Here is a 26,770-nt window from a genome sequence, read left to right as displayed (position 1 = left end):
GTGTAGATTAAAGAGACAAAAAAGAACAAGGATCCAGACAGCAAATGAAGTGAGATATAGAGAAGGATATTTCTGGCTAAAACTGCCAAATGAGTAACTGCAATCTAGATGGAATACTTTTACAAGAAAATCATGATAGTGACAGATTTCTGTAAACCAGCAGAAGGAAAGTTACTTCAGCTCCTCTTTTTAAGGTCAAAACACAGTCTGCAAATACAACTATTTGTCAGCATCTTTGACTCATTAAAGCAGCATAATTGCATGTATACACCCAGTGACTCAAATTCTCCCAACTTTTCATACACCTTGAGTGCTGGCCATCCGTTTATTATGTTTAGTAAATAACTCAAGAGTTCCTGCAATCTATATACAACTTAAACTGAATTATCCTCTAAAACTAACACTATTAAGAGGTATACTCTTCAGAAAGGAAAAAGACATTACTACCAGGTGTAGAAACCCATGGAATTCTTTAAACACTTGATATTATTAAAATTATGTTTGCTGACAGTAGGTAGCAGCCTAAAATGCACAACAAAACTATTTTCATAATTTTAAATAAAATGCATTGACCTCTGCATCACTTGTGTAACACAATCCATATAATGTATATCAAAGCTCATCATAAAAAAAAAGAAAACTTTAAACCAAAAATCCAAACAAACACCTTTAAAGTAATACTCATAAGCAAGTGTCATCCACTTTGAGTTCTGATGCCAATCAAAATTACTTTGAGATTAAACTTAAGCAAATGTGCATCTTTCAGCTATCCCAATACTCTCTATTCCTTAGAGGAAAGAGGTCTGGATTCCTCTCGAATCCTGGAATAGAAATTAGTTACTTATGTATTTACAGTCTACAGATACTCTGACATAGCAAGGCAAACATTTCAAATAGAGCAACTTACTTCAACTCCAGAAATCTCTTCCCCAGAATACACGCGCATTATCAAGTTAGTTCTGTGCTGTTCCCTCCAACTGAAAAAATGTTGTTACAAACTGATGAAAATCCAACAGTCTTCTAAAAGAGCTTTAATGAACAAGAGCAACCCCACCCAGGCCCTGACTGCTACAGAAGGACGTGCTCAGTGGAAAAGCACAATTTCGTTCCACTTCATTTCATTCCAGCAGTCAGAAAACGCTCATGGGTCAAAAGACAGCTCTGTTTTCCTGTTATCTGTCCAAACAAGAACAACAGTTTGAGAAAAATTTCTGAACTGTCTTTGAACTCAACACTACAAGTTTAGGGTGGTGTTTGATTGTTCATGTTACCCTCATGGTAACCATAATCTTACAAGTTAAACAGCAGTAAGTGATCATTTATTCTGAGCAATACTTCATCCCCATCTTACCCCACCAAATGGCTGTTATACATGGTAATACATACAATAGTGCTATAATTCCAAAGCCTAGCCCAACATCTCACTTTTTTTAAAATTTTTACTTTTCAAATTTCTTTGAGAATTGAAAAAAAAACCTATTTGAGTTCTGTAATTTATTAAGCTTGTTTTGATTTGAGTGTGATTTACTTCTAGAGGTCATGATGAATTTTTAATTTACAACTTTTGTTCTTTTCATTTATATTAACAAGATTTAAAACAAATTTAAAACACTTTCCATCATTAAGTTTACTCTTTCATGAATTCTACTTCCAAAGCTTTAAGTAGAAAAAAAAATCTACTTCTCTTACAAGAACATGGTTAAATCAAAGTTTTGAAAAAAGCATTGTTTTGATAAGTATTCATTTCCTCTTCAATGGAAGTCATATAGACAATTATTACCATTTCACACGTTTAGGAAATGTACAACAGCATGCAAAAAAAGGAAATAACTGCAATACCAGAATTCAAGGTTGCTGGGGGGAGGGGGTGGCAGTGTCTAATCTGTGTTTTTGCTATGACACCAACTACAGAACCCTACAAGCCGATTCCATCTGCAAGTTCCTTTCACAAGTAGATCCAACTATTATTTCATTAGTGTGTCAAGGCTGAATGTCACAGATGCAGACATTGCCGAGATCACATTCAAAATGCCTATTAGCTCTTTATTCTAGTTTATCCAGTTTATGAACAATGGCCAGAAATCAACATCATGAAAACAGTTTGCTCTATCACATACAAGAAGAGTTTAAGAGACCAGCGTTATTTACACAGCTTCAGCATATAAACAGAGCCATAAAAGTGCCTTTTTTGAGAGGCAGCATCAGTTCTGTATTTCAGCTTCAAGGTACATTTCATGTTGTCAAGCATGAGCACTACAGAGAGAACAGTTCTCTTTGGCAAGCGAGTTTTAATAATACATGTTGATGTTGGCATAATAATGAGGGAACTGGAGATAGGAAAACCTGAGAAAAAAAAAGTGACATTAAAATTCATTTTACACAGAGATGTGGAAATTTTCATTTACTACCAATTTTGTTTAATACATGTAAATTTTTTCTGAATTGAAATGCAAGTTGAAATACAGAACTGATGCTGCCTCCACTCCCACCAGCAGCGAAGTCAGTTTCAAATTCTTGGTTAAACTGATCCCTGGTAATTAATCATAAACAATCTTAACAAAAAAAAAAAAAAAAAAAAATACAAATAAGTGACAAAGCTTCAAGCTATACAGTAAAATATTTATAGATTTCTGTTAAGTTGCAGTTGTCTTTTCTCTGGCTATGTTGCTACTGATACACAAAGTAATTGTTGAAGGACCTACGAGATCTTGAAACACGTGCAAAAAAATAAATCAATGAAGGCTATTAATAATTTAGCATAATAAAAATCTCAAAATATAAACTGAAATCTGGAGTAGTTAAATGTATGATGAATTACACACACTGTTGCAATGAATAAATGCTATCCTATATCCTCTGCCAGTGCTCCAAATCTCAAAATGCATTAGCTACCTGAGATGTCTTGTTTTGACATTTTAATTTTTATTCTGCAGCTAACACAAACTAGCAGAGTTTTTCACATGCTACTGGAACACAAACATACTAATGAACAGAAGCGACTTGCTCATTGTGTTTTTTCCTGGGTTGTTAGAATGCACACAAAATGATTTATGGAGGAAAAAGCCTGCAGTGTTCTGCTTTGCATGTTTATCCTTACTGAAGTATATAACAAAGTAGTGGAACTACAGATAATACCACTTCTTCAGGAAGTTTGTATCTACTGCTCTTGTGGGAAAATAACACTGCCAATCCCAAACAACGAAAAGCAATGAACAAGCGATGTCTCTTAGTTGAGTAAATAAAATTAGCAGTCAAAATTTCATTGCTCCCATAGGCTTTTAACACTCCTATTTGATTAGAAGAGTAACAACATCAGAATTTTTCTGAAAGTTTCCTAATTCTAGTGCCAATGGCTTCACCACTAAATCAGTCACGAAAGGAATCCCACCGACATTTTAACCACTGCAACATCTCTGAGCTAGATGGTGTGAAATGATGTCCTGTAACTCACAAATAAATATGGTGAGACTGTCACATTGCCGCACAGACTGTAAAATAAAGAAAATTTTATGCTAATAACTCTGGTTTTGAGCCTGGAGTTCAGCACTTAGCATGTTTGTTAGTCATCTAAGTGCTTTAGCTGTTTTGTGCTTTTTGGAAGGACATTCCCAGTGTGAAAGCTTATAATATAAAACAGATAACAGGATATGCAGGAAAGCCCCAAGGGAGTAACTATTTAAACAAAGTTTTCTTTGGAGAGTTAGGGAAAGAAGACAGATAAGAAAGATTTACAAGAAAAATTCATTTGTGAACACCAAGAACAGGGTGGGGAGGAGTATTTAGGACAGATGAGGTGGGGGGGGAAGAGATGGTGACCTTCCAAACCATGACTGCAATGACATTCCTATGTAAATATATATCACAAAATACAGTTTACCAAACTAGCCTCACCCATTCCAGAAAGGTTTTTAAAAACCATGTACCAATGTAGATAGTATGTCATTACAGTAACCTTTCAGTTCAGACTAAGTAGAGGCTTTATTCTGCCTTCTTGGGTCACATTTTTTTTGGATATATAAAACAAGAACTGAAACTTTCAAACTTTTAAAAAACCCTAGACTTGCATATTTTCAAATATAAGCTGACAACAACTTATCATTATGTAAAAGTGTTATTCAGAAGCACGCACAAAAAGATATCATGAGCCATATGCCAAAAGACTTATTTGTATGAATAAAACTCGAAATCTACACATATTTGGATTTTGAGGGTTTTTTTTCCCCCTTCTTTTTGGGTTGAACAATTTAAGTGCTCATTTACCAAATGTTTAGCAGCATAATTAACCTCAGGTGTACAACTAATTCTTTGTGGGTATGCTATGCTACGTTTAATCTTGAGCTAAGACCACAGTTCCACAGATCCACAGTTGTGGATCTCACCAAGCCTGTCTAAATTTGTCTTAACTCTCAATTCACCTCTAAAATACTTTGAATTTCAAAGTAAGGAAAAATGAAAGGTTGTCACAGGAATATAAACAAACCAAACACATTTCAGACTTTTGGGACCATAATATACTAGTTAAAATCTGCTCTTTTCAAGAGAATATTCCTGTGTGGATGCCACAGAAAGCATGTACAAACACGTTCTCTCAGAAACAAGACCAATGCTTTCCAAATGTCACAGCTCAAGAACAAGAGGTTAGCTTTGGATCAGTCCAGGATGTGTCTAGGAAGTCCTCTGAAGCACATGATCCTCAAATAAAAACTGAAAACTTCTGACATTTAGAAAATATGTACATCTCTATGTAAAGATAGAGCTAATGCATCCTTACAATAGACTGGGATTCTGGGGAACAGTATGAATGACAGTTCAAATTAACATTATACACAATTTGGTACTGAGTGTGGCTATAGAAATAGATAAAAGGGAAGCTCTCAGTTCTCTCTCTTCCTAACTTTCATTAGGATGCAAAAATAATTGGGAAAAATAAATTATCAGCGCATAAGCTGGTTCACACAAGGACAGCAGCATCACTGTTTCTCAAAAGAGAATTCTTTCCAACTAGATATTACAGAATTCTTTTGAACCCTGCTCCCTCAAACAAAGGAGGATTTCTTGCCTTCGGGAGCAAACACAAATGAAATGTTTAGAAGGTCCACTACAAAATACAGGAGGCCTCAGAGTACAGATAGTGCACCTTATGAGATGGCTAAAAATACAACAGAATACTGGAAAATGATAGTCTTTCACAAACGACAAAATGGATCTCAGTGAGAAAAATGTAAAGAACGTTGGGTCTATTCCATGTTTTTACTGTGTGGAAGAAAAACGGCAGCAAAAGGTTGAAGGTTTGTATGTGTTTTTTTTTTTTTTAATATGCAAATTTAGGCAGTGAAGTCTACATCAAATCCCCTGTACACAAATACTTAGATACAATTATACTTTTTTTAAAAAAAAAACTTGCTTGGTTTACTTTGTTTTTCCTTTACATTCCTAAAACCTGAAGGGAATTGGAAGATGGTTTAAACTTTAATTCAATGCTTGGATCAGCTAACTAATAAGACAATAATATTAGAATAGAAAGAGTTTCTTGTAACTTCACAATTGAGCTCATACCCAGTATGTGGGGTTTTTTTTTTTTTTTTTTTTGCCCCCTCCCCCCTTTTTTTTTTTTTAATTTTTAAGGGTGACATCCTTGAAGAGCAGGCTTTCCAATTTTCCTGTCAAGTCCTGATTACTTATCTGTGATTATCAGGTTTGATAAAGGCCCTATATGAAGAGACTGGATACACAGACATTCACAGCTGCACAAAGCAGGTGATATGGGAAGATGATTAAAGAAAAAGTAAAAGGAGGACACTGAAGAGAAAGTTGGGAGCAAAAATGGGGTAGGAAAGGGAAGGAGAAAACAGGAAACAGACGCTGAAGACAAAACAGGAAGAGAAATCATTATTTGTGTAATAGTCAAAAAACTGCTGTGAAACCAGGAAGGAGGCTGGAGCAGGAAGATACTAGAAGCCAGATATAGGCTAAATGACATTTTAGAGACTGCTAGACAGAAGATGAGATCTTCAAGTGTTAGGCCTTCAAGTTCTAAAGAGAAGGATCACCGGAGATGAGCAGCAATTTCATCCTCGCATATTAAAAACTTTGGTAAGCAAAATTGTTTAATTACAGGATAATTTCTGCAAGAAATAACAAATGCACAGCTATAAGGCTGGCAAAAGCAAAACCATCTTGTCTAGTGACACGCATTTTCCAGAGAATTTATTTTCAAGACCCTAAAATCTCTTCCCTAAACAGTCTAATGAATGCCTCTTAAAGGCAATACATTTTAAGACTTCTCTCAGTGATTTCTTGATATTTGTATATTAAATTTCATTGAAAGTTTTAAAAACTGATCCAGTATTGTAAGGTTTAAATAGAGTGCTCCTTTCCTTATACTTGTAACAAAAATTCCCCCCAAAAAAACAAAACAGCTGAATGCTGATTTAGGATTGTCTAACAGATTAATTGAAAAGCTATGCTTCCTGGAAAAAGTATGTTACTATACTCTCAACTCCCTAAAACAGCATTGGTGAAAATTCAGATCAGTTATCATTTTGTTTTTCGTACATATCTACGTGTTCAACTGATCACAAGTTTAAGTTCTATTCAGTGCCATGATTTGATGAGCAGTATTTCCAGAATTTAACTACAGCTTTATCACTGATTCCTACGTAATAAACTTCTTTTGGATTAAAAAAAAATTAAAAAAGACTCTGAATTATATCCTATCTACTTTTTGATAAAAAGTTCAAAGATCAGGCACTTATCTAAAAACACGTCTAAAGATATATGAGCTGGGTGTTTTGTGGTATTGTCAATCTATAAAAATATTTCTGATTTTAGCAAAGAAGTCATTCTTCGGACAGAACAACATGGACACAATAAAGAGAATGTTACACAAATGAAACGCTCACTAGGATAGCAGCAGAATCACAATAGAGAGAGACAGAGAGAGACAGAGAGAGACAGAGAGAGACAGAGAGAGACAGAGAGAGACAGAGAGAGACAGAGAGAGACAGAGAGAGACAGAGAGAGACAGAGAGAGACAGAGAGAGACAGAGAGAGACAGAGAGAGACAGAGAGAGACAGAGAGAGACAGAGAGAGACAGAGAGAGACAGAGAGAGACAGAGAGAGACAGAGAGAGACAGAGAGAGAGAAAAGGTCTCAAGGGCTCCTCTCTTACATACTGACATCAGGTACTTTCAACTATTCCATAAGGACACAATGCAATAGTTTTTCATTTAATTGAAACCCAGAGGCCATATCCCTCCAAAAACTAAGGATGAGAGTCTATAGGAAATGTTTAATTTTGTTTTAGATGATAGAAATACTTCCAAATTTTGTATAGGAAAGAGGAGACAGGTATTTTGAATCTGTTTATTTTTTATTAGATCTTTTAGGTCAAAGCGTCAGTACTGGGTTACATGGAAGTTACGAGAAACGATAGAAAGTTATGAAATTAATTGTTTGCCTTTAAAATTCTAACTTGGAACAGAATCATTCCCAGCTCAATTCCCACTGAAATAACTGATACATTTTAAAAGCTTGTTCTCAGGAGGGAATGATGTAACATTTTCCTGTTGAACAAGCCAAGCTAATTAATGCTTGTATGACATCATTAAAATTTCAAGGTCAAGTCCCAGTCTAGGAGACAGACACCACTATCTGACTGTACATTAGAATCCAGCAGAATTATGCACAGATGAACTGAATTCTCATCTGTATCAGGTCAAGAAAGAATTCTGTGTTGTCAGATCCCTCTCATGAGCCACTACTATCATCACGTGATTCCCTGCAACTTCATTAAGCATCATGACTGCATATACACAGAAACAATTGGATACTTGGAGTAAAATGAATATGCAGTCTTTTTTCCTCAAAGAAAAATCTGCAGTATTTCTTACGCCAATTAAAACAATGTTTCCTTGTCTTCTTTAACAAAGGAAACAAGAGATTTTAACACTGCACACATCTACAAAATATACTGCAACAGTTAAGATGAAAATTCTAAAGACTCAAGTAAGCTTAATAAAAAGGAGAAGCAGAGAAAAGGTAACTTAAGACAAATGACCTAAGATGTACTGAAGTACAATATAGCATGCTTGCTGTGGCATCTAAATCAGAGTTTCAAATTTCGAAGAGGCAAAATAATTTTTTAATCACAGGAATATTGGGATGATTTGGCTCATATAACCAAAATAATGGACTATATATTAAGTGTCAAGCCTGCTCAGTTATTCAACGATATTTCCAGAACACTTTCAATGTATCAGAAATCACTTAAACGTTTCTGATTCTGAGAAGGTACTAACAATTTGTATAGACAAGCCTTTTTAGAAAAAAAATGATAAAGAGACATTTAGAAGCAAATGATGAGAAAAAGAATTATTAGGTTGGAGCACAGTGTTCTGTATTCCTAATGGTAAACAGATTCCCTAAAGTTCCTAAGACACAAAGAGAAGACTATTCTAAAGCTGTAACATTTTGGCTTCATCATTTGCAAAACACAGACACCTCTCCTACTATACATTAGTTTTATGTATACACATTTTTTCATCCTCTTGTCTTCTCCTTCCCTTCTTGTACCTTCACTTAATCTTATTTACTTTTTTTAGAATCTCCCTGATTACCAATTAAGTACTATGCCTTCCACTCCTAATTCCATAACCATTGCTAGAAAGCCAGGGTGCCAAACTGTGTCAAAAGCCTGGCTGACATTCAGAGGGATTGGCATCTAACCTGTACAAAAGAAAACAAGTGATTCAACACACAAGCAGGATGTTTGCTTTGGGATCATAACCACAGGAGTACAAGTCAAATAAGCTGTTTGTAACATTATGTGAACGTTTTTATTTGCTACCTCATGGTGATCACAAAACAAACAGAAAAATCCACACTACTTAAAAGCTGTTCAACTTATCACAAGTTACATCACAGTTAAATATTTAATATACATTCAACAGCTTCAGAAACACGTACAGCTAATTTTCTGCAGCTGACTTAAATCAGAATTGTACTGCTGTCTACTACAGTTGCTTTGTTTCTGTACAAAGCAATGGAAATCAATATAGCCAATATCTCACAGGGATGTCCTGGGAGCCTGAAACAAAGGGAATTACGTTATTCCTCCTTTTCTGTATATCATAACATATCTTGAGTTAAATACACTCTTAAAGTCCCCAATAATTGGGAGAAATGACAGAAATCCTCTTAAAACAAAACAATCATTAAATCTGAGAATGGCATAAATCACTAAATTATTCTGCTCTAATCTCACAACCAAGATTTATCATTTTGAAGGGAATTGAATGGATTATGTCTCTGGTTCATATTCCATGAAGATCTCTGCATTCCCTAACTGAAGAGACGATGGGCAATCAGAAACCAACAGCAGAACTACTTCAATAGAGTCTGTTCTAGAGCAACCCCTGATTAATAAAGATGAAAGTGGAAGGCCTTAATACTTCTAAAAGGAAGACTCTGCCTGACAAAAAAAGCCGAGCCAAAGCCTATCTAGAAGAAAGGAATTGTATGCTCTGTTGACGTTGCCAATGACCTCCTTTAAACTGTCACGGATGGGATGAATAGCGTAAGTCACCAATCCATTTTATGACTGCTCAATCTGAGCCAGGTTTTAAGCAGCATGCTCTGCTGCACAAACTATGTTAATCTGTGTGCTAACTAAGTTAAGATACAGACTGCTGCAGTCTGCTTATGCTGAATGGACAAAGGAATAACTTCCTTCATCTTCACTCTATTTGCATTCTGTTTGAGGATATCTATTTGATATTTTTGAGTAATTAAGTTTCCAGTTCAAAGAATGAATTTAAAAGTTACAGGAAAGAAAAATATTCTGAACTACTCAGAGTAAGTCTTATTATCTAGAGTTCTCATGAAGAGGTGGTAGAAATTTTATGTTCCCTTTCTCTCAATTTTGACCATGACACTACCCAGAAAATTGGCTCTGTATTACTTGACCACATATAACTAATCTTAATATATACAGCAGTAAATGAAAAAAGACAGCAGGAAAAAAATAAATAAATTAATTAATTAATTAATTAATATTTAAAAATGCTGTTTGTCTTTTCTCTAATTCCTAGCATTGTGGGCCTCAGGAAGGAGAAAGAATATTGAAGTCTCTTGGAAGCTGTGTAATATTTCTACATCTTAGCGCTTAATTCCTTCTGGAAATGCAGTAAGACTAGAAGGAATGCAAACAAATTTTAAGAAACTGCGTGGGAGCTACTTTTTCTTCCTCTAGTTTTAAGCACTTTGTTAAGAGTGATCTAAGAAAAGCTCTTCATGTTCAAAAATTAAGTTGATGGAAAAAACATGTTTATGAATGCTGAGTAGAAAAAAAAATGGTAAGTTTCATAAAGAAGTAACGCCATTTGTATCAAAATATGTTATTAGATATCATCATTCTTTTAATTTTTATTTTAGGCTGCTTTAGTCACAGGTCCTCAAACAGATCTGACAGTTAACTTTAAAAAATAAAATCTTGAAGTTTATTAATGAAGTGACCACAAGATTCTGTAAAGCTACGTTCTAAAAATGTTCAAAGTTAGTTTTTAAGGCATCTAGGAAACCCTTACAAAGTAATCAGTCTAATCTTTCAGGAATAATTTTTTTCTGAAGAAAATAACCAGAAACTATGCAGTTCAGTTTATGACAAAACAACAGAAACTCGAGGTTGAGATGCCAACTTTGTGAGTTACAGTGTTCTAAACAGAACTAGTACTGACTACTTCAGAGCGAAAGAGAATGTGTGTTATTTCTTGACCTAAACACATAGAATAGTGTAAATATCCCTGTGTACTACACATCCTATTTTTAAACTGGTTACACTGTAGCCAGTATTCAAAGACTAAGCCCATCAATAGGAATATCAAAAACTTCTCCCCACTATGGAATGGCATTATTTCTAAGGGATGTCTAAACACACAGGGTCTTGCTGACATAAAGATAGATTTATTTTAAGTAGTTTTATTTCCTGAATTCAATCATTTGACAGTGATGTTGTAACAAGCATTTCTCTATATGCTTGTATTGCATATATATGTTTTCGTATTTTTCTAAACAAATATCCATTTCCTTTTATTTGGTAGTTGTTAAAATGGGGGGTTTTCAGCAGAGCAGAACATCAGTATTACATTTAGGATCGATTTCCTGATAATTATATAATTAGTTACACATGCTCAAGTTATGTACTTTAAGATATACTTACTTGTATTGTGTATTTCACTGAATGACAATTTTTCATTTGCAATGATGCATCACACTATTTAGATTGAAGTTGAAACTCATTTTCAATGTACGGCATAAACATTATTTTAAGCTATATCAGTTAGATATCCATTTTGACTGGAGACAGGATGTGTAGCCTTGTAACTGATTTCAAACAGTCATAATCACGCTCATTAATAAATAATGACTTTTCAATTTAAATGTGTCCGGCCTAGCTTTTAAACAGGCTCTAAAGGTAGCCTGTTCCTTTTTGGACATTAAATGGACCCCAAAGTTCTCCCTGTTTTTCCCTGTTAATGTACTTATATATTCAGCCAAGTCAATCTCAGCGTCTTGCTGGTAAACTAGTTTTGATAAGTTAAACAGGTTAGAGTTCTTAAGAATCTATTACATAACACATTAAAGTTTCATTCAGTAGCTTTAAACATTTTTCTTAGTCCCCCCCACACTTTTAAGCATGCTTTTAAAGCATCAGCACCAAAACTGTATACTGTATTTTAATATTATTATTTACCGTGTACACAGAAACAAATTTCTGTACTCACTTCAGCATTTCAGAATGAGTATTTGGTTCCTAAACCAAACTACACATAGCTTAAGGCAGACGATGCTAGATCACAATTCACAGTGCTATTGTGAATATACATACCAGTATGTAGACATTGATATGGATTAGTACCTAATGAACAGCATCAATAATTGACATACCTTTTTTCCTTGATCTAACTATCTCTCAGGAAATAGTACCATTGGAAGTAAACAAAAAAGAGAAGAATTATTCATTCAGAAGTTCTCTTTTTAAATGACAGATCTCTAGAAAACTTATGTTCTCAGCTGTCTGTCTCCAGTGTATCAAAGCAGTGAGTACTTTACTTTACACACCCAAACTACTTCAAAAAGTAACAACAATGTTTATAAAGGAAGAGCTTTAAAACACAGACATAACAGTTAACATTTCTGGGTGGGTAGCCTGAGTTACAGCATTTTTGGTATCTCAGCCAATTTGCCTAGCTACCTCAATAGCAGCTACAGTCATTCTTTTGACTATAGAGCAAACGGTAAAAATATCCAAACCCAGTGCAGACAAGGCCATTGAAAAGAAGCTCCCATCAACCATTTCCTTACACAACTATGTTCCTTAACACTGCAAAAATATACATATGTAAGCAGCATCAAGAAAAACAAGTTGAAACTAACTGTGCCAAAATTGAATGCTTCCACCCAAAACTTGAATAAGATGGATTTTGTGAACTAACAGATTTCTGTACAGAATGATTAAGAAACCTAACTACTACAAGAACGTCACGCCCTCCCTAGCTTTAACCTAGATATCACTAGTATCAAATTAAGTGTGCCAAAAAGAGCAAATTCTGATCCCTAAAAGATACATTATCAAATCTTCATATAGTACTAACCCAAACTTTCAACAAAACCAGCCTCTGAGTTATCCTAGTCACATCTAATTTCACCAAATATAGCAGCAATTCAGATTTGTTGCTTCGATATAGGAATTTCTCTTCACACTTAAATCACGTACGTACTCTTAATGGGTGAAACGTACGAAAAATAGTAATGATCAGATGACTACTGAACCAGATTCTCCATACTGAAAATATCTCCAAAGGGCACGGTAAAGTTTCAACAAAATCTTTTATTTCTTAGTTTAAGAATATTGAAAAAGAAATCACAGAATTGCTAAGGTTGGAAGGGACACCTACAGCAGGTTGCACAGGTTCACATCCAGGCAGGTTTTGAAAGTCTCCAAGGATGCAGACTCCACAGCCTCCCTGGGCAACCTGTTCTAGTGCTCTGTCACCCTCATAGTAAAGAAGTTTTTCCTCATATTCAGACGGAGCTTCCTGTGTTTCAGTTTGTGCCCATTGCGTCCCGCTCTATTGCTGGGCATCATTGAAAATAGTCTGACCCCATTCTCTTGACACCCTCCCTTCAGATATTTCCATACACTGGTAAGATCCCCCCCCCCCCTTCTTCTCTTCTCTAGGTTAAATAGGCCCAGCTCTCATAGCCTTTTCTCATAGGGGAGATACTTCAGACTCCCCTGCCCCTAACCATCTTTGTAGCTCTATGCTGGATGCTCTCCAGTAGCGCTATGTCTCTTTTGTACTAGGGAGTCCAGAATTGGACATAGTCCTCCAGGGCTGAGTAGAGGGGCAGAATCGCCTCCCTCGACCTGCTGTCAGCGCTCTTCCTAACGCACTCCAAGATACCATTGGCCACCTTGGCCACAAGGGCACATTGCTGGTTAACTTCTTGTCCACCAGGGCTCCCAGGCCTTTCTTTGAAGAGCCGCTTTTCAACACATCAACCTCCAGCCTGTTCTGGTGCACGGGGTTATGTAGTGTAGGGCCCTGCACTTGCCTTTGTTGAACCTCATGAGGTTCCTCACAGCCCATCCATCTCTCCAGCCTCTCAAGGTCCATCTGAATGGCAGCACAGCCCTCCAGCAGATCAGCCACTCCTCCCTGTTCTGTATACTTAGCAAATTTGCTGAGGAAAGCACTCTGTCCCTTCATCCAGTTCCCCGAGGAAGAAGTTGAACAAGCCCACAACCTGAATATGGGGGACACCATCAGCTACAGGCCTCCAGCTAGACTTTGTGCCACTGAGCACAATCCTCAGAGCTCTGCCATTCAGCCAGTTCTCAATCCACCTCACTGGCCACTAATCTAGTCTACGCTCCCCTGGGCATGCCTAGAAGGATATCATAGGAAACAGTGTTGAAAGCCTTCCTGAAGTCAAGATAAACAACATCCACTACTCTCCCCTCATCTACCCAGGCAGTCATTCCATCATAGAAGGCGGTCAGACTGGTTAAGCATGATTTCCCCTTGGTGAATCCATGCTGACTACCCCTGATCACTTTCTTTTCCTCCATACGCTTAGAGAGCACATCCAGCATAAACTGCTCCATCACATTTCCAGGGATGGAGGTGAGGTTGACTGGCCTATAATTTCCTGAGTCCTCCTTCTTGCCCTTGCTGAAGCCTGCAGTGACTTTTGCTTTCTTATGGCCCTTAGGCACCTCTCCTGACCTCCATCTCCTTTCCAAGATGATGGGGAATGACCTAGCAGCGATGTCTGCCAGCTCCCTCAGCCCTCGAGGGTGCATCCCCATCTGGGCCCACGATTTGTGGATGTCAAGTTTGCTAAATGATCTGTAATCCGATCCTCCTCAACCAAGGAGAAGTCTTCCTTTCTCCAGACTTTCTCTCTTGTCTCCAAGGTCTGGGATTCCTGAGGGTTGGCCTTAGCAGTAAAGACTGAAGCAAATAAGGCATTTAGTAACTTTCCCTTCTCTGTATCCTTCATCAGCAGTGCACTCACCCCACTCAGCGGCAGGTCCAATCCTAGTGTCCTCCTTGTGAATCCCACATAAAAACACATTGGGTTTTGCTACTTCAGGATGCCTCTCAGGAGTCCTCCAAAAAACTTCTTATTAGAAGCCCACAGTTGGATAGCATAGGAGTACAAAAGCAGGAGAAAATTCTCTGTAAGTGTTTCAAAGTAAGCATGGTAAGTCCATCTTGTCAGTTGACTTCTCCCTTCTTTTCTTGAAGCAGTGTAAAGTAAAATATTTGTCTTCAGTCTGTGTTTAGCCTATATTATGAGCTAGTGTTTCCTCGGCTTCTCATTACTCATTAAGATTTTTCTTGTTTTGAAAATCAAATTGTTACAGCTAAAACAACAACCTGTTTTTGTGCTCTGCACAAAGCAGAAAACCACACAGATTATTTCCTGTGCAGTAGTGATGGGTGATAAAGTTTAAATCTTTCCTGATAGCTGTATCAAAATGCATTATGATAATCATCAAATATAACAATAGCATTAAACATTTTAGACAAAATGTTATTAAAGGAGAGTCTTCCTTTCTCCTTACTATATTCCTTTCTTCTCTTCATGTTATCTATCTGTTCTAGTTGCAATCCTCTTAAGATATGGACTCCAACACAAGCCTTCACAAGGCTGATATATTCTGCACACAATGCAGCACTTTGCTGGAGAATAGGAAAAAAACCTCTACTTTTCAGAAATTTGAGAAAGGGGAAGGGCAAGGTGATAACAGCAAGGCCCCATCTTTTGCCTTTCCTTTTCACTGCAGGAACTAAGAGACCAAGTGTCAGGAAGGGATGGAGACACAGAAGCAACAAGCAGGTCTGTCTGTTTGCCAGGCCTAGCAAACAGACACAGATCTTGCACCATCAGAATTGTTTTTAGTGCATACTTGCATGATCCATTTTTTGCAGCAACTAGCTGCAAGTCAACCAAATTCATTGTAATGTGGTTGAATCTGATTTTAACAAATAGCCATAAATTGAAACATTCACTTTGCAAGAAGGACATCTGAGGGTCAGTCTGCAGAAGATCCAGTGCATGAAAAAAAGTAATATATGAAATCCAGAAATCATGTTAAGCTTGACACTTAAAAAAAATGGTGAACAACTTAACTGAGCAATTCTAATGCAAACAAGTGAGCACAAGCTGATATTTAATATTTTTAGTCCAGAAACTCTCAATTTCTACTGAATGTGATCAGGAGACAGCTTTCAAAAAAATACAGGGTAGTATGATGAACCAGTATTAGAGCGGCACTTGGAAAAATTCTTGAAAGAGGTGTATTAACTTTCAAAACTTGATGACTGAGGGGACTTATGCCAAGCCTTTAATAGCTAGCAATTCAAGTGTAATAAATCTCACCAAAACAGAAACTAGAAATCTATCAGTTTATATTGCTGTCATAGTGCTGTCTCCTTTATGCACTATTTTGTTCTTTTTTAGAAAAGGAACACAAAAAATGTAATGTACTTTCTGTGCTGCTTTCAGCAGACAACTTACTTTGCAGCCACTCAAAGAATGTGTTCTGCAATCTCTTATAATTTAATCACTGTCAGTCATAACAGCCTATTGTGAAAATATAATCCACTCATTTGTTTCATCATCAGTGCACTCAAGCATGATCAATTTACGAGCAACTTAGTCACATGTATCAGCCACGAGAGGTCCACCACAGAGCTGCCGGAAAGTTTGTTCACAAACAAGATACTTTTCTCTGGGTTATCTATAGGCTGAATCAAGGAGCCGGACAGTCTTCCATGCTATTTTCACGCAAGAAACAAAGAAAAGCATTTAAATCATAGTCTTACTGTATACTTAAAAACATGCCTGCCCAAACAGTAGGCTAATTACAAACTTCTGTATGTGTTAATATGTGTTAATAAATCATAGACCCTGAAGTTTTGAAAGGATTTTCAACTGATAGTAATTGTTGAAAAAATATTTTCACAAGGAGTAATTCATTGAATCCTACCTTTTTTGTGCCATAATGCAGGACACCTGAACCCCACTCCTAAAGGTCTGTCATCTCTTTCATGTTAAAAGGATGATGCAATTTCAAACAATGAGGCAGAAAAGCTCAAATTTCCAATGTTAAGGTTTTCAGTCAAGACATGCAGATAAAATGAGAAATGGTCTATCACTAAGTTTAAAAAGAAATCCAACCACAGCAGCACTACTGAGCACACAGCCATTGAGAGGCTCTTTGGCAAACTCTACGGAAGCCCCACCTGCCCATCTTTTTTTGGCAGCAGTATGACGCTATGGAAGAATATGCATGGGAGCGATGGCTCCCATCAAGTATCACAGCATGGTCTGCCAAAAATCCCACATATTTGGCTGGAAAAAATTACAGAAGAACTGCAGATGCTAACAATTTAGAACACCCTGTTAATTATATCATGCTTCATTCTACAGTTCACCTGACAAACCAGCAATTCACTTATCACAATGCACAAAGATAAGGTATTTATAGGAAAAAAAACTTTGCCAGAAAATATTCCCGGACAAATCAAAGTTTATTCTGTTTATTGCAGTAAGATGAAGTGTGCATTAGAATAACATTAATCCTCGATAGACACCTGATCACTTAATACAGTGCATTCTGATCAGTTAATGGACCCAAAGTACTAGGCAACTAATTGTTTAGTTATTTCTTGTCTTGAAGTAGGTTTTTGGATACTAGGAGAAAGATGCTTTGAATATATTTACTTGCACAATGAAAGTTAAAGGGGTTTGCAAAGAAATCAATAATGTACCAGAGATGTCTAAGAAAGTATATATATGCATAAAACCTGGCACTAAAGCACAATGTTTGTGTTCATTAAAAAAAAATACATTAATCTCTGAAAGTGTTTAGTATCATCAAATACGATTTTTTCCAGTTAAAAACTACATTCATAGAGTTATTTAAGTGAGAAAGACCAGTAGAGCAAAACACCTGCTTATTTTATCACTAAGGTACAAACTGCCGTACTATTCAGCTTCCAGATATCAAGACTTTAGCATGGCAACTTCGTTTACGAAAAAAAATGAAGTATTTTTAATTCAATTCAATAATTCAAGCCAATACCTTACAGGAAATCTTTTCAGGCTCCAAAGGTTACAATTGACTCCTTTGGAAAATCCAACAATGAGAAGCAATTTCTCAAGCAGAGTTCAGTTTTAAAGTCTGCTGAGAGCTTAGAAAAAGCTGAAAATAAAAGCTGGAATTTACTATTCAATTAGGTCAGACACACTAGTGCCTCACTAACCAAAGCAAATACACTAGCAAACAGAGTACGTCTTTGCCGTAGTTAGAACCTCTTTAATTAAAAAGCACCAACGTTTGGGACTTGAGCAAATCATCAGCTGCACTGAAAATGTAATTCTGCCACTTGAAGATGACATAAATTCTAAACAAGACAAAATAACACACACACACAAAAAGCAATCTCCCACAAAATTAAGCTAGTAATCAAACTTCTCTTGAAAAACAAGGGCTTTTATCTTATAGCTCCATAACCTCCCTGATCTACAAACTGATTCCCACTAGAAAGGAGTGTTGGCAACTAGACCATGTACCTCACTATATACACTTTATACAGCTATTACCAATAAACTTCAAGAAACTATCAGTTTCTGAAGTTCACGTTAATTTTCAGAAATACCTCTATGGACTTCAGCACAAGACAAACATACATCTTTATCTAAAGGCCTATATAATTAACCTCACTTTATTTCTTGAGCAACAACGTGGTCATGGCGAGACTGCTACTCAAGGAAACGTGCCTTACAGGAAGTCCATAAGTGGCTCCCCTTCTAGCCTGATTCAGGTGACCATTATCAGGCCATCAGACAATAAAGTCATCTGAATCCCTAGTGGTCACAGAGACATCACAGCATCTTCCTCGGATTTAGCAATAGCCCGCTGAGTCTATGTGGGGAAACCGTACCTTCCAGCAATTAGCCCCTTCTGCAGCCTCCCTTTCCATCTTCTGAGAAAGAATGTGAAATATCTGAATTCTTAGCCAAATAGAAGTTTTGGTGTGAAAATATAGGCTCACAGAAGTTTACTAACACTTCAAGAGAGGTGCCAGCTACTTTAGTATGGGTCTAGACAACATGGAACAATTCAGTTTTACACTTGATAGATATAACTGACTGTTTTAACATTTTAAAGTCTGTTCAAAATGGTGGATATTTCCAAAATATTTTACCTTAATTTTCAAAATAATTGTATTAAAGGAATACCTAGACTCAGGAACAAAGAAGAAAGTGATCTTGGCTGAAAATAAGGTCGACTCTTCCCATCTATTTTTCAGAATTCCAATAGACTGATACAATGCAAATGTTTGTACAAGACTCCACAGGGCAATAAGAAAGTTATTCCACAGAATTAAAGCTTACAAGGAAGATGCAGAAACTTATTTTACAAAGACTGATTTTGAAATATCTTTAACCTGAGGCTCCCTTTGAAACATACTATAAGTATATAATTAGTTACAGAGTTTGAAGTATACTATGTTGCTGAAATTGAAATATCCTTTTTGCTGCAAGGAGTGCACTACATACATTACAAGTTGCAGTAGATGCATTAGATTTCAGAACTCGTTCTCAGGCAGCCTCAAGACTTGCATCCAAATAAAATATGCCATACAGAAAAAAAGCAAATAATAAATTCTCTTCAAATAGCTGTATCATAAAACAAGAGGAAGTGGAAAACAGTTTTAAAGACATAGTCCCTCCAGGAATGTTAGGGAAGAGCAAACTTGACAAATTAGTTTTCAATATTGACAAAGTTTTCAATAATCAAAATAATTATCTTTATTCCTGTACTAAACAGCCTATTCTGCATTCACTTTTGCCAAGAAAAAAAAAAATGAAGACTTCCATGTTGGTTAACATATTTGTTTAGTTGATTTATAAAATACTTGAAGTAAGACTATTCTAGAATGCCATTTTCTTTGCAGTAGATTTACTGGTTTGGCTAGTGTATCTGATTCCACTAGCTAGGTAGAGCAATATCATAGGTCAGGCACCACATTTCTCAAGTTACCTTAGCTTTAGGTTTTGTGCATATGTTACTGAAATACTGAAGTCTTACAATATTCCTCCTTCCTTTTCCCCTAGTTCTAGCATCGTGATATTCCAAAGAAATAAAAGGAAAACTTTTTTTTACAGGAAAAATCAGGTCATCAGAAAAGATTCATGGTATCATTTACGATGAATGCATTTTTAAAAGCAAATCAAAGACAATTTTAAACATAACTGATACTTATTTTTCCAAGTTTTATCCATTCTATTCAAAGACACCTGTTGTGTGGCTAGGTTAAAGGTTGTTAGTCATTCAACTTAATTTGCAAGTTTAGGGCAAAACAGGGCAAATACAAGGCATCTCAGCACCACAGACAAGACTAACTTTTTCCCGTTCCAATTATTTTTTGCCACAGCATCAATGCAAGCCCCTAGATCAACTCCTCCTCCCCTGACAGCAGCTCAGGAGCTCCCGAGGCCTCCTCTGCCTCATTGGAGAGGTGGGAGGACAAGTGACCCTGTCCTGCTGCCTTCATACCACGATCCTGGTGCTCCTATGCTCCCATTTCCTACCTTTGCCAGCTTTCCATAAATCTGCCAAGTTTCAGGAGAACAAAGGTAAGGTAAAGTAAGGATACTGTAAGAGTCTAGTTTGCTTCTAGCTTCCCTCTGCCTCTCACCATAGAGAGCTAATGTGAAGATACACTGTTATCTTGTCCTCTACTACCACTAATGACAGCAGGTATAGGATGTGGTTAGATGCACAGGCAGAAGAGCAGGCAGGCAGCTTTGCTCAGTCTCAGCATTCAGAGTCATCCAAGGGGTGCTGTGCACAGCAGGCACAGCACAGCACCTCTGCCCAGGCACTTTCACCTTTGTTGATGGGGAAAAAAAAAAAAAAAAAAAAAAGTGTGTGCATATTTAAATATAAAAAATCCCCTGCAACCCAACGGCAATCTTGGTCTGTGGCCTTCTTTCAAAAAAGCTATGCTTATTTAACTGAGCTGTTCAAAAAAAAAAAAAAAAAGGCAAAGAAACTATTCTTGCTTTAAAGCATATTTAAAAATCTTGTTTAGCATTCTGATCACTGAGTATTTACATCATTATTTTAAAAGGAAAACAGTAAAAAAAATTAAAGGTGCTATTGTTTCTCTTTCCCATATAAATAATTTGAACAAACTATGCTAATGAAAGCACACTATTTACAAAATTTAAGTATATAAGATCTGTAATTGAGAACACTCATCTTCACTGAATAAAGTTATGCAATTCTAGCTTCTGTGCAAGTAAAAACATTTTTTAAATGATTACTAAGGGAACCACAGCCAAGATTTTCTTCATTCACAAAAAGGAATCATATAACCTTGGCACTTAGTTTATTCTCTATTCATATCTAATCTTACTTTGCCCCCAACATTAACATTTGGTAAAACAAACAAAAAAAAAAAAAACACAAAACCAAAAACCTCTACACAAAACAAAAAATGCTCAGCTTTCTTACAAACTTTTCTACAGTCTTTCCTATCAGCTTTCACACTGGTTTATTTTAAACTGAGCTGATAGGAAAGACCGTAGAAAAGTCTGTAAGAAAGCTGAGCGTAGAGTGGTTTTTTTGTTTTGTTTTACTAAACCATTGAACTTTACTTTTCACTAGAAAAAACACTGAAACAAAGCAAGAAGAAACAAGTTTGTTCCCAGCTATAGATAAATTCACTCTGATTTATTTCACTAAGACTTCCTGAAGTGCCTCGGGAGATTTCCTTCTATATTAAGCTTAGAAATACTATACAAGCCTATACCATACATTCTTCCTCTCTTTACAACCGTCCCTTCACTTAGTTATATTGAATCTTAATTTAACTGAACTGCTGCCATCAGCTCCATGCATTCTACAGACTTAGGTATATGTTTTTAAAACTCATTGTACGACATCTACATTTTCTCTTCAACACTCCTCTTCGAACTGTAATACCTCTAACTTGCCAGCACTTCTCAGCTGGAGGCTTGTTCTTAAGTGTTTAAAAACTGTAATCCACTATTGTCTCCCCAGTCTTCCTGTCATTAGTAGCTCTGAGGTATGGAAAATATCAACTTCATCTATATACTGTTGTAAGCATTCAAGTTCTTGATAATCATAAGGAAGACAGAAAATGATAGTTGAAGTATACCTACAGCTTCTTTACTCTCTCCATTAATGTTTACTACACTTACAGAGAACTAGTTTCTACCAGCCAAAGATGTTACCAAGTATTTCTAAACCATCTTAACAGCAACCTGTGGCAGAAATGTTATTCTTATATTCTTATGAATTGTCAACTCTTAAGTAACATACAAGAAAAGCTTTCAAGTGGCACTACAGATCTGCTCTTTCCAAGTCAGCTACTTATTTAGACACTCACCTGTGTTTCTTCAAGTAAATAACAGGTGAGCTAAACGTGTGGGGCCAAAGTCTGAAACACCTACAAACCAGCTAACTTGCTATCATAAGCCACAATCAAGGCAGGTTTGATTACTATAAAGTTAATTCTATGATTCACTACATGACAACATACACAATAACCAAAGAGTAAATCCAGTTGTAACTGAGCTGCAAACTACAGACAAAAAAAAGTGACTTAGCATGCTTAAAAGATCAAGTGTCAACTAAAACTCAAGAAACTCCTCATTTAATCTTCTACTCAGGAAGATAAAACACTAACCACCATTTTATTCTTAAAAGGTTTTGTTTATGATTAGCATAGCCATGTCCCAGCAATTACTTCTAGATTTAAAGAATACCTTCCTCTTTCAAATGAGGAAAAAATATACTGTTTTACTGCTAGGGTCAAAAATTTTACAACAAAATCCAGAAGATGATATGCGATATTGACTTTGTTTGTATGGATTAAGTGAGAAGATTGCAAAGGTTGACTGCATGCCAATTTGGAAAGTGATGTTTTAGCAGTCAGCAAGATCACTGTGCAGACAAAGATTAAGAAAAAACAGATTCACAATCAAAGCACAACAGCTAGATTTTTTTCATTACCTTAGAATGGAGTGCAACACGAGCAAGAGAGTGATCTCAGTTAAGGGCTCTGGCATCCAAAAATCCTTACAGTTCCAAATCTATAGCAAGTTTTAGAACAAGACAGGGTTTTGTTCTTCTACTTTCCTAATTAAGAACACAGATACTTCATATAACACTGGAAACCATTAAAAATACAATTCTATCAAATCTGCAACTGAAACTAGAACCAACTACAAAGCCAGGCACTGTAACATTTATATCTAGTTTATTTCTAGCCCTGCTGGAATTCATAATCATCAAAAGACATAGACAGATTCTCATAGAAAAATCAAGAATGCTTTTTGACCATGAGTTGAAAAAACTGTTTAAGGTGACATTGTGTCTTAAATATTGGCTTAAATATATTTGTCTAAATAATAAAATAAATAAAGAGCTTCCAAAGAAACCATCCAAGGAAGGATGAGAAAACGCTGACACTCTGGAATACCATCATCTCCCATAAAAACCTCAGTATTTTTTTCTAAGGCTTTAGCTTGTAAGTATTTAGCTTTCAGTGGTTATTATGTTACTTCTGATTTGTACAGCATTGAAAGACTACCTCCATCAAAAGTGAAGGAACATCTACATGTCTAATTTAAAAATAACTCTTGGATATAGAGGATACTCAATATTATCATCTAGCTGTATTCTAAAAGGGAAAATTAATTGTAAGGCTAGACAAATCTGTTAGGAAATCATATAGCTGTTTAGGTGAGTGCTAAATACATGAGGAAAAAAGATACATCTGCATATAAAGTGTAACATGAAAAGTAAAATATTTATTTCTAGCCTTCAAATGCATAAACAAAAGCAGCATTGAAGGCTTGCAAAGTTAAGCATGATGATTATGTCACAGGCAGAAAATATTTTCAATAGTGATTAGGAAGATCCCAAAGTAACTTTCTGTAAACTAATAATATTTTTCTTCTTACTCAAAACTAAAAAATAGTTACAGGACAGCACTTAGCTGTGGAATACAGTCAGTGAAATCTAGCATCAACCAATACTCTTGACAAAAATCAAAGTTCTCTTTCCTTCAATTTTTCATTGCAGGGCACAGCAAGTGTGCCTACTCTATCCCATACTATACCTGACCATACTAAATCTCAACAAATAATGATTAAATGAACATCATTCCATACATGGGAGACTGATGTTATGTACTGTCTACTAAGGCTGTAATTGTTCATTACTATCTTGGCTCAACAGATGATGAGCCTCTCCCTGATGTTTAAAATGAACCATTTCACATACCTGGCTTAGAGAGAAGCCACTTAAACAGCTAACTGAAACAGAACAGGTATATCTGTCTTTATAGGAGGTGTACAAAAAGGTGAAGCAGCAATTTTGTATGATGGAATGGGGGAGGAAGGGGGAAGGGGAGTGCTGTTCTAAACACGAACTGCATCCAATGCAGTTATAAATAACCAAATCTTTGTTTTTATCTCATAAAGACAATATATATTTAATCTGAAAAACAACTCCTCCCTTTTCTGTTCATTAGTATCAACTTAGTAGAAGAGACTATGTTGCTGCTTGTCTTAATCATATCACAGTAATCTATTTTGTCTTGCCTACAGCTAAAATCACTTACGAAGTATCAAGTCCTCAGGAAAAAAATTCAGGTTCCCTTGCTCAAGAGAAATACCTGAAGATAAAGACCAACCCTTACAAGCTGTGGCACTCACTTTGGGGCTATACTTGGAGCTGTAAACAATTTGGTCTGGTGAATATCTTCAGGAAACATCACTGATATGTGTGTGCTGCTAACAACTCAATTTTTATACTTCACAGTTCTTCCATGCCCCTTCAAAAATCCCACTCCTGTCAAATGGCATAGTCATCTGAGTTTGATCACTGACTGAGGACTGAAGTTCATGACATATGCTTGACCTCATAGAAACTTCACAAAATGTTTAACCATATACTTAAAAAAAAGTGGAGAAAATGATTGATTTTGTATTTGGCAAGCAAGCAGGTACTGTCTACAAAATTTCTTGCATGCTTGTGTAGGCGATGCTATTTGTATTTCTGGGGGTTGGTGCACACAAACAATGGTTTAAAGAATAGCTTTCAGATACCATTAGATTGCAGACCTTTGGTTCCTTCACAACTAGCCTGGAACATGCTCCAGGTTAGACAAATATTCACAGGATATTCAGCTCAGATGCAGAGGGGCCTGCCTGCAAAGTAATCACCATATTTGCTTCTCCTTTCCTCCTTACCCTTTCTTTACTCAGTTCACTGGGAAATGAAAATGTGCCAAGGAGACCAAATAGTGCCCATCCCCATGGAGCTTCTTCCCCTGCTATGCGCACTGGGATTTAAAATTAAAAATGCCTGGGACACAGACTGCTGCTAGTGTTGCTTGCAACACTGGCAGACTGTTAGAGCTACAAAGAGAGACATATGTGCCAAAATATGTACTCCCTCTTGCCAAGCATATAATCATGATGCATACTTCCTGGTAGGAAAAGGATTTAGTAAATATGAGACAATTTCCTTTTCCCCTTGCTTAGAAACTGTCTTCTTTCCCACATGCTTAAGGTCAGGGAAAAAGAAAGGGCACTGCTTCCACACTTACAAGAATCTCAGTTAATTCTCTGCACAGAATGTTCAGCTTAATTTGATCAATCATATTCCATATTTTCTTACCAATTCAAATGACAGTCACTACTTACCAGTCTTGAGGACCTATCACAGCATTTTTGTCTCCTGCTACTCATGAAATTCTTCAAAAAAACGTTTGAGGGTTACATTCATTTCATATATGCCCCCACCTGTTCTCAAGTCCACACTATGTGACCTGCCAGTAGGCTGTCTCCTCATCTGAAACAGTTGGGGAGCACCTGCGAAAGACTGTGGGTTTTATACCTGAGTCAAGGCATGCATTTGGTTAAAATCTTAATGAGAGAGGAAGTTTTCCATAAAGTTGCTCTTGCCAGCAATTTTAATTAAACTGGAACAGGATGTATATGGAATAATGGATATTTTCTGAGGCACAAAAAGGTAAAGGGTAAGTAAAAGGGCAAAATACAAATAGCAGAGCATTATAGCAGAAAAGCAAATTTGTAGTTTGCTTTATTACTGTAGTATGAGAATGTTCTGGTAATAAATTAATACTAATGCCTAATGAGCAATACTAGTAAGACAATGACAGCCAAACTAAGGCTAGGATTTCAAGACAGTCCTTGTTACAGCAGAACTAAAGGATAACTTGACACATCCTGGTGAAAAACAAATATGAAAATATTCAAGCATCAGATGGTTCTTTGGCTGGTTCTTTAGCTGGTATACTAAGAAAAAAAAATTCTGAAGTGTTGAATTTTCATTTTAGTAAGAGGTATTCAGATCTGTTTTAAAACATTGCATCAAAATAATCTAATCAAATCTAATATAATGCTGAGGCTTCCAGAACAGCAGAGAATCATTTGTCACTTAGATCTATCGGAGCAGAACTTGTCTACTTACTCAAAGACACCCATCAAATGATTTAAAGGTCACTAGAGTAACTTCCATGACGGTATTTTACCTACTTTGCAACATTATTCTGCTACTTAACACATCTTTTCCTATTTGCAAAGAAGGAGGAAGTAAGACCTTTTACTCATGATAAGTTGTCACAGATTTGAGTTGCCAGATAAGACACATTCAAAAGAGTCATGAGCTTGAAAAGGATGTAGCAAAACAGCTGAAGTGTTTTTGGAACAAAAGTCAACAACGCACATAGTGAGTTCGCACAGCAGCCAGACTCGCCTGATAGCAAAAGGCAGTTTGCAAATACTCTGTTTCAACAGAACTATTAGCCATTTTTTCAAGCTTTCTTCTGCTTTTTGCTTCACGATTTCGGGGTGGGGGGGGGGGAGGGGGGTGAAACTGCTAAAGTAATTCAGAAATACCAACGAATATTTGAAACATTACTTTTTCTCCCAATCATAAGCTTGCCAGAAGACTACCAACTGTGCCTCACATTCAGAGCTTAAACCCCAATGGGTATCTCCTCAAGACATATCTGTACAAAAAATGATCAGAGATACAAAACAGAAGAATCTCTGCCTTCACTCTAGAAATTAAATCATGTAATTTATTATATTTTTAAGCATTACAGTTTAGAAATA

The 26,770-nt window shown here is 36.3% G+C and overlaps 1 protein-coding gene and 1 long non-coding RNA gene across 11 annotated transcripts in view; one reads left to right on the top strand and one right to left on the bottom strand.

The window, feature by feature from the left end:
* The window catches only part of EPB41L2 (erythrocyte membrane protein band 4.1 like 2), a 114,454-nt gene that overhangs the window by 71,087 nt on the left and 16,597 nt on the right, over positions 1-26,770 (bottom strand). The window contains exon 1 of one of the 10 annotated variants that reach the window (XM_062572548.1): positions 908-1,009. The exons of the other annotated variants lie outside the window; for them this stretch is intronic. The gene's annotated coding sequence lies outside the window, so the exon portion shown is untranslated. Of the gene's footprint in view, positions 1-907; positions 1,010-26,770 lie in introns of those variants that run through there. 10 annotated transcript variants of the gene reach the window in all.
* On the top strand, positions 5,925-10,228 carry LOC134137815 (uncharacterized). The gene is made up of 3 exons (XR_009957749.1): positions 5,925-6,093; positions 9,331-9,578; positions 10,093-10,228. It is a non-coding gene; the product is annotated as an uncharacterized LOC134137815 (long non-coding RNA).

Source organism: Rhea pennata, chromosome 3, assembly GCF_028389875.1.
Source record: "Rhea pennata isolate bPtePen1 chromosome 3, bPtePen1.pri, whole genome shotgun sequence".
NCBI lineage: Eukaryota > Metazoa > Chordata > Aves > Rheiformes > Rheidae > Rhea > Rhea pennata.
This window is presented reverse-complemented; position numbering and strand designations above follow the sequence as displayed.